Below are 12,471 nucleotides of genomic sequence, written 5' to 3' on the forward strand. Positions count from 1 at the left end.
AAAAAAAAAAAAAGCCAAAAAACAAACAAAAAACCACAGAAAAATAAAAACAAACAAAAAACCCTAAATAAGTATAATGTACTGTTACTAATCAAAGTGAGATTACTCTAAATAAGTACAATGTATTGTTACTAATGAAAGATAACAACAACAAAAAGAAATGGGCTGGAGAGATGGTTAAGAGCACTGACTGCTCTCTCAGAGATCCTGAGTTCAATTCCCAGCAACCACATGGTGGCTCAAAAACATCTGTAAAGGGATCCATGCCCTCTTCTAGTGTGTCTGAAGATAGCTACAATGTACTCACATACATAAAATAAATAAAAAAAAAAAGTCTTAAAAAAAAAAGATTACTGAGGGAAGTCATGAGTCAACAGGACTTTGCCTTTTACACACCTGCCAGCAGAGCATGGCCAAGGGCTGGAATGCCTGAACGTCATATCCTTCCACGCAGAGCAAGAGGCCCCGCAGTGGATTACATCCTTTAAGACCATCTTCAGAATGGAACCAACAGCTATTTGCCAAACACGGAGCTATTGAGAAACAGCTTTGGTCAGGAAGTGGGTATCATATCTGTTTAGCCGTAGCTAGTTCCTGCCCTGGGCAGAAGTGATACTGTAGAGACGTAGGAAAGGCACAGGAATGCGCATGAGCATACATGGGAGGGTTGAACTTGATGAAGCTGGCACAAGGATCGGGCCCCAAGCAAAGTCTGAACTCTGCCCTCACTGTGTGATCAGAAAATTAAGAAGCAGTCATGAGGGCCGGTGTGATGGGTCAGTGGTCAAGGGCCCTGGCTACTATTTCAGAGAACGAGGTCCCAGAACTCACATCGTGGCTCAGAACCATCTAGAACTCCGATGCCAGATGCATCCAACACCCTCTTCTGGCCTCAAAGGGCACTTGTACACACATGATACAAAACAACAAACATACGTGTAGACAAAACATACACATAAAATAACAAAATAATTTTTAAAAATTTTAAAGAAATACTCCTGAAACTCAGTTTCCTATTCTAGGAAATGACTATAATCTGTACTTCAAAGACTGATATGTAGGTTAGACAATCCAGCGTATGCAAGCTATCTAGTACGTAACTGAAAAACTATTATTTCTTTGGTTTATCCTCAATAAATGTTTAATTTAAAATGTGTGTGGGGGGTTGTTGGTTTTTGTTTGTTTGTTTGTTTATTTTGAGACAGGGTTTCTCTGTGTAGCCCTGGCTGCCCTGGAACTCACTCTGTAGACCAGGTTGGCCTCGAACCTGAAACTCCACCTCTTCTGCCTCTAGAGTGCTGGAATCCAAGGCATGCGCCACCACTGCTCTGCTAAAATAATATTTCTATGGGACCAAGGAGACTCCTCGGTGTGCCTCCTTGGTGTCTTGGGGAGAGTATCTGTGGGCGTAAGGAGACACAGAGCAACTTGGAAAGGAAAGGTTTTATTTCACTTTGCGGCTTAAAGTCTACCATGGGGAGAGGTCAGAGGAGGAAGCTGGAGGCAAGAACTGAAGAAGAAGCTGTTGTAAAAGACATTTTAGGCCAGGCAGTGGTGGCGCCTGCCTTTAATCCCAGCACTTGGGAGGCTGAGGCAGATGGATTTCTGAGTTCGAGGCCAGCCTGGTCTACAGAGTGAGTTCCAGGACAGCCAGGGCTACACAGAGAAACCCTGTCTCAGAAAAACCACAACATGAACAACAAAAAACCCTCCTGAGGTTGTAAGAAGGCTTTGGGGATAGTGGAAAGAAATATGCTCAAGATACATTGAATATATCTATGAAATTGTCAGGCAACAGATTTTAACATTACTATTTGTTTTGTTTTGTTTTTCCAGACTGGGTTTTTTTTCTATGTAGTTCTGGCTGCCCTGGAACACTGTAGACCAGGCTGGCCTTGAACTCAATGATCCACCTGTTTCTGCCTCTGGAGTGCTGGGATTAAAGGCATGTACCACCACCACTTGGCTAAAAATACCATTTTTTTTTTGTTTTTTGTTTTTGTTTTTTACCATTTTTTTTAAAGTAAAGAAAAAATAAATTAGGTAAAATTGGGATTGTTATTTGATGCCTCCCCCCCCCCCCACAAAGTAAGAGAACCTAAAAACTAATCAGGAAATCTTAGTAGAGCTATAGAAAAATAAATCCTTTATCAAGAGATGTATCATATGTCTGTAACAATTAATAAAGAATTGGCTTAGACCCCGTGCTTCTAAACTTTTCAACTTGAAAGATAAAGGCAGCATTCCCAGACCTTTGTACTTGGTGCAGCTGGCCATGGGGGCCAAGTTCCCCTGGAGCTAGATTACAGGCAGCTGTGTGCTGTTTAATGTCGATTCAGAGAACTGATCTTGGTCCTCTATAAGAGCAGCACACATTCTTGGCCACTCAGCCATCTCCCGGGCCTCCTTAATTTATTTACTATTTTATTGTGTGCAAGTCTGAGTCCATGAGTCTCACAGCACAAATGTGGAAGTCAGTGGATAAGCTTTCTGGAGTTAGTTCCATTCTTCCATCATAGTTCCAGGAATTGAACTGAAGCTGTCAGGCTTGTCCTCTGCTGAGATTGGCTGTGTATTTGGGATTTTTGTTTTATTTTGGTTTGGTTTGCTTGTTGTCTTTTTTGGGTTTTGGTCAACTTAACAGAAACCCAGACGTATATGGAAAGCACTATTCTTCACTGAAGAAATACCTTCATCAGACAGATTAGCCTGCAGATGACTCTGCAGGTCGATTTACTGCCTAGTGGTTGATAGGAGAGGGTCCTGCTCATTGTGGGTGGTACCATCCCTGGGCAGGTGGACCTGGGAGGTTGGAAGCTGAGCAAGTTATGGAGAGCAAGCCAATAAGCAGCATTCCTCCTTGGCTTCTGTTGTTGAGGTTATGTGTGTTACTGTTTATTGTAATACTAAATGCTGGCCTCCAAGATTGGGAGTCTACAGGTAGCCTGAGGGACCTCCAGTTAATTCTGATTGATAAGTAGAGATGCCAGTAGCCAATGAATAGGGAAAAGAGACATAGGTTTAGGTTCCCTGGGCATTCGACCACGAGGAGGAGGAAGAAGAGGGAAAGGGAGACAGAAGACCTGCCATGGGATAGAGGAACATGGACTAGGGGCCCAGACAATGTGGCTCAGAGGGCTGCCTTACTGGAGCTAAGAGCAGCCCAGATGAAACATTCTGACAGCATGGAGGGTAGGCAGTTGCCCAGCTACTGTGCTACATAAGGCATATTCAAATATAAAGGATGTGTATCTTTCATCCAGGAACATAAATGGTCGAAGGCAGAAAGGAATCCAGCACCTGGAATTTTAAAATACTTTGTTTGTTTTTTGTTTTTTTGTTTTTGTTTTTTGTTTTTTTTTTTCGAGACAGGGTTTCTCTGTGTAGCCCTGGCTGTCCTGGAACTCACTCTGTAGACCAGGCTGGCCTCGAACTCAGAAATCCATCTGCCTTGGCCTCCCAAGTGCTGAGATTAAAGGCGTGCGCCACCACTACCTAGCTTGAGTTTGGTTTTTGAGACCGTAGATTGGACTAACTTTGAGCTCAACATGAAACTGGAGATGATCCTGAAGTCTCCATCCTCCTGCCTCTGTCTCCCCACTGCTGTGATTTCAGGCATATGTGACCACTCCTGGCTAAAGAGTCTTTTTGTTTGATCTTTTGTGATTTGGGGCATCAAACCCAGGGCCTGGTGCACCATAAACAAGGGCTTTTCCAAAAGAGCCATCGAAGCACTCCCAGCCCCGCTTTCTCCAGTTCTTGGGCCATCTCAGTCTCTTCGCTCTGTCTCTTTTGCTCTCTCAGTTCACTGTGACTAGTGCAAGCACTTTTGCTGTGCACGTTGTTTTTCTTCTTCATGTAGTACACTGGTTCTCAACCTGAGGGTTGAATGACCATTTTATGGGGGTCGTCTACGACCATTGGAAAACACAATATTTTCGTTAAGAGTCATAAAAGGGATTAAGGACACTGACTGCTCTTCCAGAGGTCCTAAGTTTGATTCCCAGCAACTGCATGGTGGCTCATAACCATCTGTAATAGGTAGGATCTGACACCCACTTCTGGTGTGTCTGAAGACAGCTACAGTGTACTCACATACAAAGAACAAATAAGTAGGTCTTTTTAAAAAAAAAAAAATAAAAGATTCATAACAGTATTCAAATTACAGTTATGAAGTAACAACAAAAATAATGTTATGGTTGGGTGTCACTACAACACGAGGAACTGTATTAAAGGTCGCAGCGTTAGGAAGGTTGAGAGCCACTGGGGTAGAACATATTTCTTAGACTCTCTTTTTCATCCTTGCTTTCTCCAATTCCTCTTGCCTTCTTTCCTTCCTTTTATTTTTAACTTTTTTAGACATGTTCTCAAAACTGTACCCAGTCTGACCAGATATTCATTAATGTAGCCCAAGCTAGCCATGAGCTCACAGTAACCCTGCCTCTGCTTCTTTTTTTCTTTTTCTTTTCGAGACAGGGTTTCTCTGTGTAGCCCTGGCTGTCCTGGAACTCACTCTGTAGACCAGGCTGGTCTCGAACTCAGAAATCTACCTGCCTCTGCCTCCCAAGTGCTGGGATTAAAGGCGAGCGCCACCATCGCCCGGCCCTGCCTCTGCTTCTTGAAGGCTAAGATGATAGGCATCTGCCACTATGCCTGTTACCAGGGTCCTAAAGCAAAAGGGAAATACATTGTTTTAATTTAATTTTTAATTATTATTATTATTATTTTGTTTACTTCATTTTTGTTTGTTTGTTTGGATGTTTTTCAAGACAGGGTTTCTCTGTGAAGCCTTCAATGTCTTGAAACTCACTCTGTAGACCAGACTGACCACAAAACTCAGAGATCCACCTGACTCTGTCTCCAGAATGCTGGCACTAAAGGCATACTCACCCATTCCCAGGTTATTTGCATATTTTAATCAGTGCTCCCCCATCTGAATACTTCTTTTACATCCAGAGCGAGACAGTTGAAGCTGGGCATCTAGCTTAGCTGGTAGAGTGCTTGCCTCGTGAGAATGACGTCTTGGGTTGGGTCCTCAGCACTGCATCCGGGCATAGTGGTACATCCCTGACATCCTAACATTCTGGAGTTGTGGCAGAATGACTCAGGAGGAGCACCAGGACTCAAGGTCATCCTGAGCTACAGAGCAAGTCAGAGAGACCAGCCTGCACTGTATGAAATCCTGCTTCAAAACATCAGAGGGCGGGGAGAGAGGGGGATGACATCTACACACACATCCAAAGACGAGACAGAGAGGCAGACAGAGACAGAGACAGAGACAGAGACAGAGACAGACAGACAGACAGAGAAGCAAAAAGGAGTAAAGCAAATTTATCTCTACTTGATGAACCTAGCCTCCACTCACAATGTACAAATGATAAATAAATAAATATCCTCCCCCAGCCCTTCCCCCACCACCTCAGCCCTCTGGGTAAGGCATTTTGGAGAGAGGCCAACCCATTCCAGCCTTTGGCCTCCATTGCAAACCAGAGTAGAGTGTCTCCCCATTCAGGCAGGGCCTTTCAAGAGCTTGCATAAACAAAAGGTTGGGAAATAGCACTTTAGGAAAGGCTGTAAGAAAGGCCAAGGGCACACGGTGACTTGTCTGTCCTCTGAAGGGGAGGAATTTCACTGAAGGGGAGGAGTTCCCACTGCACTCAGGAAATGAAGGCAGGGCCCAGTCTCACCAGACTTCTAGTGACGTTGTCACTGTGATGACAATGGACCTAAGAACTGCCCTTCTCTACTTGGCAAATTTAGACCTTCTGCATAAGAGAAGTCCTTTGAAAGGGGGAGGGTATCACACCTTTAATAGCTGCACTCCAGAGGCAGAGGCAGGTGGATCTCTGTTCTGGACCAGCCTGGTCTACAAAGCAAGTACCAGGACAGCCAGCGCTACACAGAGAAACTCTGTCTCAAAACAAACAAAGATGAAGAAAAAATGGGGGGGGGAGTGTTTGACTCAGTTTTAGATGTTTCTGTGGTCATCTCATTCCATGGAAATGTCCTGGCTATCAGAGAACTCACTATGTAGACCAGACTGGCCTCAAATCCAGAGATCCCATTGCTTCAACCTGCCAAATGCTGAAATTAAAGGTGTGTGCCACAAGGCTTAGCTGGATGTGGAAGTGCACACCTTTTAATCTCAGCCCTTCTGAAGCTCTTGAGTTCAATGCCAGCTTGATGATATGTATAATGAGTTCTAGGTGAGCTAAGGCTACAAAATGAGACCACATTCTCAAAAAAAATCTAACAGAATAAATAAATACAGGTCCCAATATATATATATATGATATACATATGTATATATATGCATATATATGTGATATATATATGATATGATATATATATGATATGATTGATATATACATATATACTGGCCTTAAATTTACTATGTACTTTTCAGTATTAGTTTTGGTTTTGTTTTGACTTGATTTGATTTCTTGATTTTTTTTTGAGACAGGATTTCTCTGTGTAGCCCTGGCTGTCCTGGAACTTACTCTGTAGATCAGGTTGATTTCATACTCAGAGATTGACCTGCCTCTGCCTCCTGAATGCTGTGATTAAAGATGTGTGCTGCCACCTCTACCACCACCACCACCACCCAGCTATATATTCTTTAACAGACCATGACCAAGACAACTTACAAATGAAAGAGTTTGTTTGGGCTTATGGTTCCAGAGGGTCAGAGTCCATGAGGCTGGAAATGGAGGCTGAGAGCAGAAATTGAGAGTTCATATTGTGAACTGCACACAGGAAGCAGAGAGAACAAACACAGAAAATGATGTGGCTCTTTTTATTTTATTTTTTTTAAATTTAATTTAAAATTTTTATACTTATTCAGTTTACATCTGGCTCACTGCCCCCTCCCAGTCACCCCTCCCTTAATCCTTCCCCCATCCCTCTCCCCTTCTCTTCTGAATGGGCTACTCTCCCTCACCCCCACTGCCCAGCTCTTCAAAGTTTCTTTGAGGCTAGGCTCTTCCTTTCCTACTGAGACCACACAAGGCAGCCCAACTAGAAGAACATATCTCATATACAGACAACAGCTTTTGGGATAGCCCTTGCTCCAGTTGGTCTTCCTCTGGAGTTCCTACCCTCTTCTGGGCCCTCTTTTTTATTCTTAAAGCCTGCCCCTAGTGACATATCTCTTCCAACAAAGTCATATTTCCTAAACCTCTGTAAACAGTGCCACCAACTGAGTACCAATTATTCAAATACCCAAGCCTATGGTAGAGATTCTCAATGAAGCCACCCAATCTGACTTCAAACTCATAATCTTTCGGCCAGCCAGGGCTACACAGAGAAACCCTGTCTTGAAAAAACCAAAATAAATAAATAAATAAAGAGAAACCAAAAAAAAAAAAAAGAAAAGAAATTTAAAATAACCTTACCTTCTTTCAAATATTTTTATTTTATTTATCAATTATTTATTTATTTTTCAAGATGTATTCCATTTATTATATGTATTCATTTATTATATGTAAGTACACTCTAGCTGTCTTCAGACACCCCAGAAGAGGGCATCAGATCTCATTACGGATGGTTGTGAGCCACCATGTGGTTGCTGAGATTTGAACTCAAGACTTTCGGAAGAGCAGTCAGTGCTCTTGACTGCTGAGCCATCTCTCTAGCCCTTTTTTAAAAAAAGATTTATTTATTATAAATACACTGTAGCTGTCTGCAGACACCCCAGAAGAGAGGGCATCAGATCTCATTACAGATGGTTGTGAACCACCATGTGGTTGCTGGGATTTGAACTCAGGACCTTTGGAAGAGCAATCCGTACTCTTACCTGCTGAGCCATCTCACCAGCCCCTGATGCTGACTTCTAACCTGCATTTTTTAAAAAAGAGCCTTGCCCTGAGGCTCTGATCCTCCAGCCTGTTCTCTTGCTAATTCTGGGAAGTCAGGTGTGTACCTCCACACCTAGCAACTGAATACTTTCAGAGCTGTGGCCTTTTGTCTCTTGAGCCTAGAGTTGAGTTTTAGAGACCTTAGCTCAGAGTCAGGTCTTGTGAATCAAACTAGTGACCACAAAGTGATGAGATTTGTCAGATCTGACTAACACGGTTTGCCAGAGAACATGATATGAATCACGAGGTCACAGGTCACCTTTCCTGTCTTGGTCAGAATTTTTGAATAAAAGTGTCTTCCTTCAACCTAGTTCAAGGCATAAGGAGCTTTCCTTGTTTTCTATTTTATCATGTCTGCTTTTCCTTTGGTTGGTTGTTTGTTTTTGAGACAGGATTTCTCTGTGGTAGCCTTTGCTGTCCTGGAACTCACTCTGTAGACCAGGCTGGTTTCGAACTCAGAAATCCGCCCGCCTCTGCCTCCCAAGTGCTGGAATTAAAGGCGTCCACCACCACCGCTTGGCCCGGCTGTTTTCTCTTAAAGTTTATTTCACATGTATGTGTTACACATGTATGTGATGTGAGTGTATGGGTGATGGCACATGCATGTCATGATGTGCAGGTGAAGGCCGAAGGACAGCTTTTGGGTGTTGGTTCTCACCTTTTCCTGTAGGTTCTATAGATTGAACTTAAGCTGTCAGGCTTGTAAAGAGTCTTAGTTAGAGTTCCTATTGATGACCAAGAAGCAAGTTGGGGAGGGAAAGGGTTTATTTGGCTTGCACTTCCACATTGCTGTTCATCATTGAAGGACGTCAGGACAGGAACTCAAACAGGACAGGAACCTGGAGACAAGAGCTGCTGCAGAGGCCATGGAGGGATGTCGCTTGCTTACTTGCTCCCCATGGCTTGCTTAGGCTGCTTTCTTGCAGAACCCAGGACCACCAGCCTAGGGGATGACATCACTCACAGTGGGCTGGGCCCTCCCCATCAATCACTAATTAAGAAAATGCCTTGTGTTGTATGGAGGCATTTTTCCTAATTAAGGTTCCCTCCTTTCAGACACCTCTCGTTTAAAGTAAGACTAGCCAGGACACATAGTAAGCAGCTTTACTGGCTAAGTTAGTTCATTGGCTCATAGCATGCCATTTCTAATCAGGTCTTATGGATGTAGAATGAAAGCTACTTAACATGGACTATAGTGAAATACAGGCCTCACAGGAGTGGCAGAATTTATGGGGTCTGTTCACTCAGAAAAATCTCTATTTCTTTTTTTTTGTTTTGTTTTGTTTTGTTTTTCGAGACAGGGTTTCTCTGTATAGCCCTGGCTGTCCTGGAACTCAGTCTGTAGACCAGGCTGGCCTCGAACTCAGAAATCTACCTGCCTCTGCCTCCCAAGTGCTGGGATTAAAGGCATGTGCCACCACCGCCCGGCAAAAATCTCAATTTCTATGACCTGCATTGTGAAAGTTTTCTAGCATTCTAACCCAATACCCGAGGAAATCAGCTTAAGGGAGGAAGGGTTTATTTTGGCTCATGATTTCAAGGGTCACAGGCCATGGCTGGATGGCCCCATTGCTTTGGACCATGGGGGCTGCTGAATACCCTGGTGGAAAGACGTGATGGAATAAAGTTGTTTATCTCATGACAGCCAGGAAAGCAGAGAGACAGCCAGGAAAGACAGGAGAGAGTAGGGGAGGGGGCGGAGGCATACTCTTCAAGCACATTCCTCCAATGACCCACCTCCTCCAGGCAGGCCACAACTACTTATAGTCCAGACAATTTATCAGTGGATTAACCCAATATTAAAGTTAATACCCTCATTAGATCCAGTCATCTCTCACTAGCACTAACATCTAGACACCAAGCCTTCAGTTTATACGCCTTCTTTGGGGACAGCCCATATCCAAACCATGGTGCTGGTCCCTTCATATTCTCCTATACACAGTCTGTGGTTGTCACCTCCTGACATGGGTCCCAGTAGCCTCTACCTCCTGGTAGTCCCTTTTCCTTGTGATCTTCTTCTCACTAGAGTAAGTCAAATCTACTTGCCCACTTGCCTCTGAGCAACAAAATAAGGAGAAGCGATAGGATTTCCTTTCGATGATTTGACTAGGAACGATCGAGGCTTCTGTCTGCCTGTCTGTCTTCCTTTTGCCCCACCACCTGGCTTGCTCACACTGAGGAGACAAGCTATCATTTTGGGAAGATCAGATGGTTAGAGAACCGAGTGGGTAGTTTCACAGCCACTGCCATCACAACCCTGAGACAACTGTCCAACGGACGCAGAGAAGTAAGCTAAGACCAGAGCCTGTGAGTCAATTTTGAACCTGGTTCTTCTGCAGGTGGACTGAAGTGAAAACATCTAGTTCTCTGGAAAGTTAGTCCTATCAAATGATGTCTTGCCGGGGCACACGGGTGAAAGGAGGTCATGCTAAAGCAAACACATGAAAGGAGTATAAAGACGATCCCACAGACAGTAGGAAACGAGCACTGAGCTTTGGTTTGGTTTGCTCCACTTCCCTATTCCTTGCTAAAGACATATACACGTAATAGTTTGCTGTATCTAGGTAGCATTGTTGAGCTCAACTTGTGATGATGCTGCCATTAAGAGAAACTTGCCAAGATCTGCTTGTGAGGTTCTGGTGGCAGCTCACTGCTTTTGCGGCCTTGCCTCAGGTTGGTTGGTGAGCCTGGCAGTCTCTTCAGGATTGCTGGTTTGTGCTTGGTGTCTGCTCGCTGAAAGGACCAGACTGTAGCTGTCGGCTCATGCCTGCTGTCTGCCTGCCTACAGGACTGGTCTGTCTTCAGCTGCTGAATCTTATTTGGTGTTTGCTACGAGACTGCACTGCTGCCAAAGATCCAGCTTGCCCCCAGAGAACTCTTGCTGAACAGGCCCACTTCCCCTATGTCCTAATAACTTTTCTCTTCTACTACCTCTGCGGGGTGGTGGGCTAGAGCAGAGGTTGAACCCTAAAAGGAGGTTGCAAAAAATTTATGTCTACAGTGGACCTTAAGAGTATGGTATTATTGGGGTTGGAGAGATGGCTCAGCGGTTAAGAGCACTGACTGCTCTTCCTTTGGTCCTGAGTTCAAATCCCAGCAACTACATGGCAGCTCACAACCATCCGTCATGAGATCTGATGCCCTCTTCTGGTGTGTCTGAAGACAGCTACAGTGTACTCATATATAATAAATAAATGAATCTTTAAAAAAAAGAATATGATATTGTGAGGAACTCTGAGACAGAGGATACAAGTAATTTATAGATTCCTGAGAGCTTGGCCCCCAATTATCTTTGAGAAGGGAGGCCTAGCTGGATGGATGAAGGGCTACCAGAGGTGTGCCTTTGAAGAGAATGCCAACAATGTAGTCTTTTCTCTCTCCACTCCCTAGGCACCATGAGGTCATAGGTGCTCCTACTGCCGTGACGTTAAATGGAGCTAAGTTGCCATGTGCTGAACCTGTGGAAACCATTTGCTAGATAAATACATTCTCCCTTGAGTTAATAAGTCTGGCATTTTGAGCACACCGACAAAAATCTAAGGCTGGAGACATTGATTCTAAGTAGCTCTGCCACCTCCAGAACCTCACTATAGATATGGCCCTTGAATCCCCCTTCCCTGTGGAGACACAGTGTCTGTGGGTCTCCTCGCCTTCTCCCTCCAACAGATCTGAGGTTAACAAAGGCTCTGGTACTTCCATCATATATATATATATATATATATATATATATATATATATATATATATATATATATATATATATATATATATTTTGGTTTTTTGAGACAGGGTTTCTCTGTATAGCCCTGGCTGTCCTGGAGCTCACTCTGTAGAGCAGGCTGGCCTCGAACTCAGAAATCCGCCTGCCTCTGCCTCCCAAGTGCTGGGATTAAAGGCATGCGCCACCACTGCCCAGCCATATATTTTTTTAAAGATTTATTTATTTATTTGTACATATACGAGTACACTGTAGCTGTACAGATGGTTGTGAGCCTTTATGTGGTTGTGTGAAATTTCATTTTAGGAACTCTACTTACTCTGACCCAAAGATTTATTTATTTTTATACATAAGTACACTATAGCTGTCTTCAGATGCACCGGAAGAGGGCATCAGATCTCATGATGGATGGTTGTGAGCCACCATGTAGTTGCTTAGATTTGAACTCAGGACCTTCACAAGAGCAGTAAGTGCTCTTACCCGTCGAGCCATCTCGCCAGCCCCCTCCGTCATATTTTTAAGGGAGATGAACCATGCCTTCTCCCGAAACCTTGAAGAGTTTAGATTTCTGGGAGCTAGAAGAGACCAATGGCCATAAGATCACTAATTTATTTTTATGTGATGCGGGGTCTTACGTAGCCCAGGCTGGCCTCAAATTCACAATGTAGCTCAGATGATCTCAAATGTCTCATCCTTCTGCCTCTCCCTCCTGTGTGCTGAGATTACAGACATAAGCCACCACAGCTGGCCAGATGATCAAGTCTGGAACACATGATTTGAGGATGACGCATTGGAAACCTAGAATCTTGCACACTCACATGGTATTCTATGACAGTTAGGTGTAATGTTGATGTGACCATATTTGAGTCTAGATTTTTTTTTTTTTTTTTTTTTTTTT

The sequence above is a fragment of the Mastomys coucha genome, unplaced genomic scaffold, assembly GCF_008632895.1.
Source record: "Mastomys coucha isolate ucsf_1 unplaced genomic scaffold, UCSF_Mcou_1 pScaffold22, whole genome shotgun sequence".
In the NCBI taxonomy this organism is placed as follows: Eukaryota; Metazoa; Chordata; class Mammalia; order Rodentia; family Muridae; genus Mastomys; species Mastomys coucha.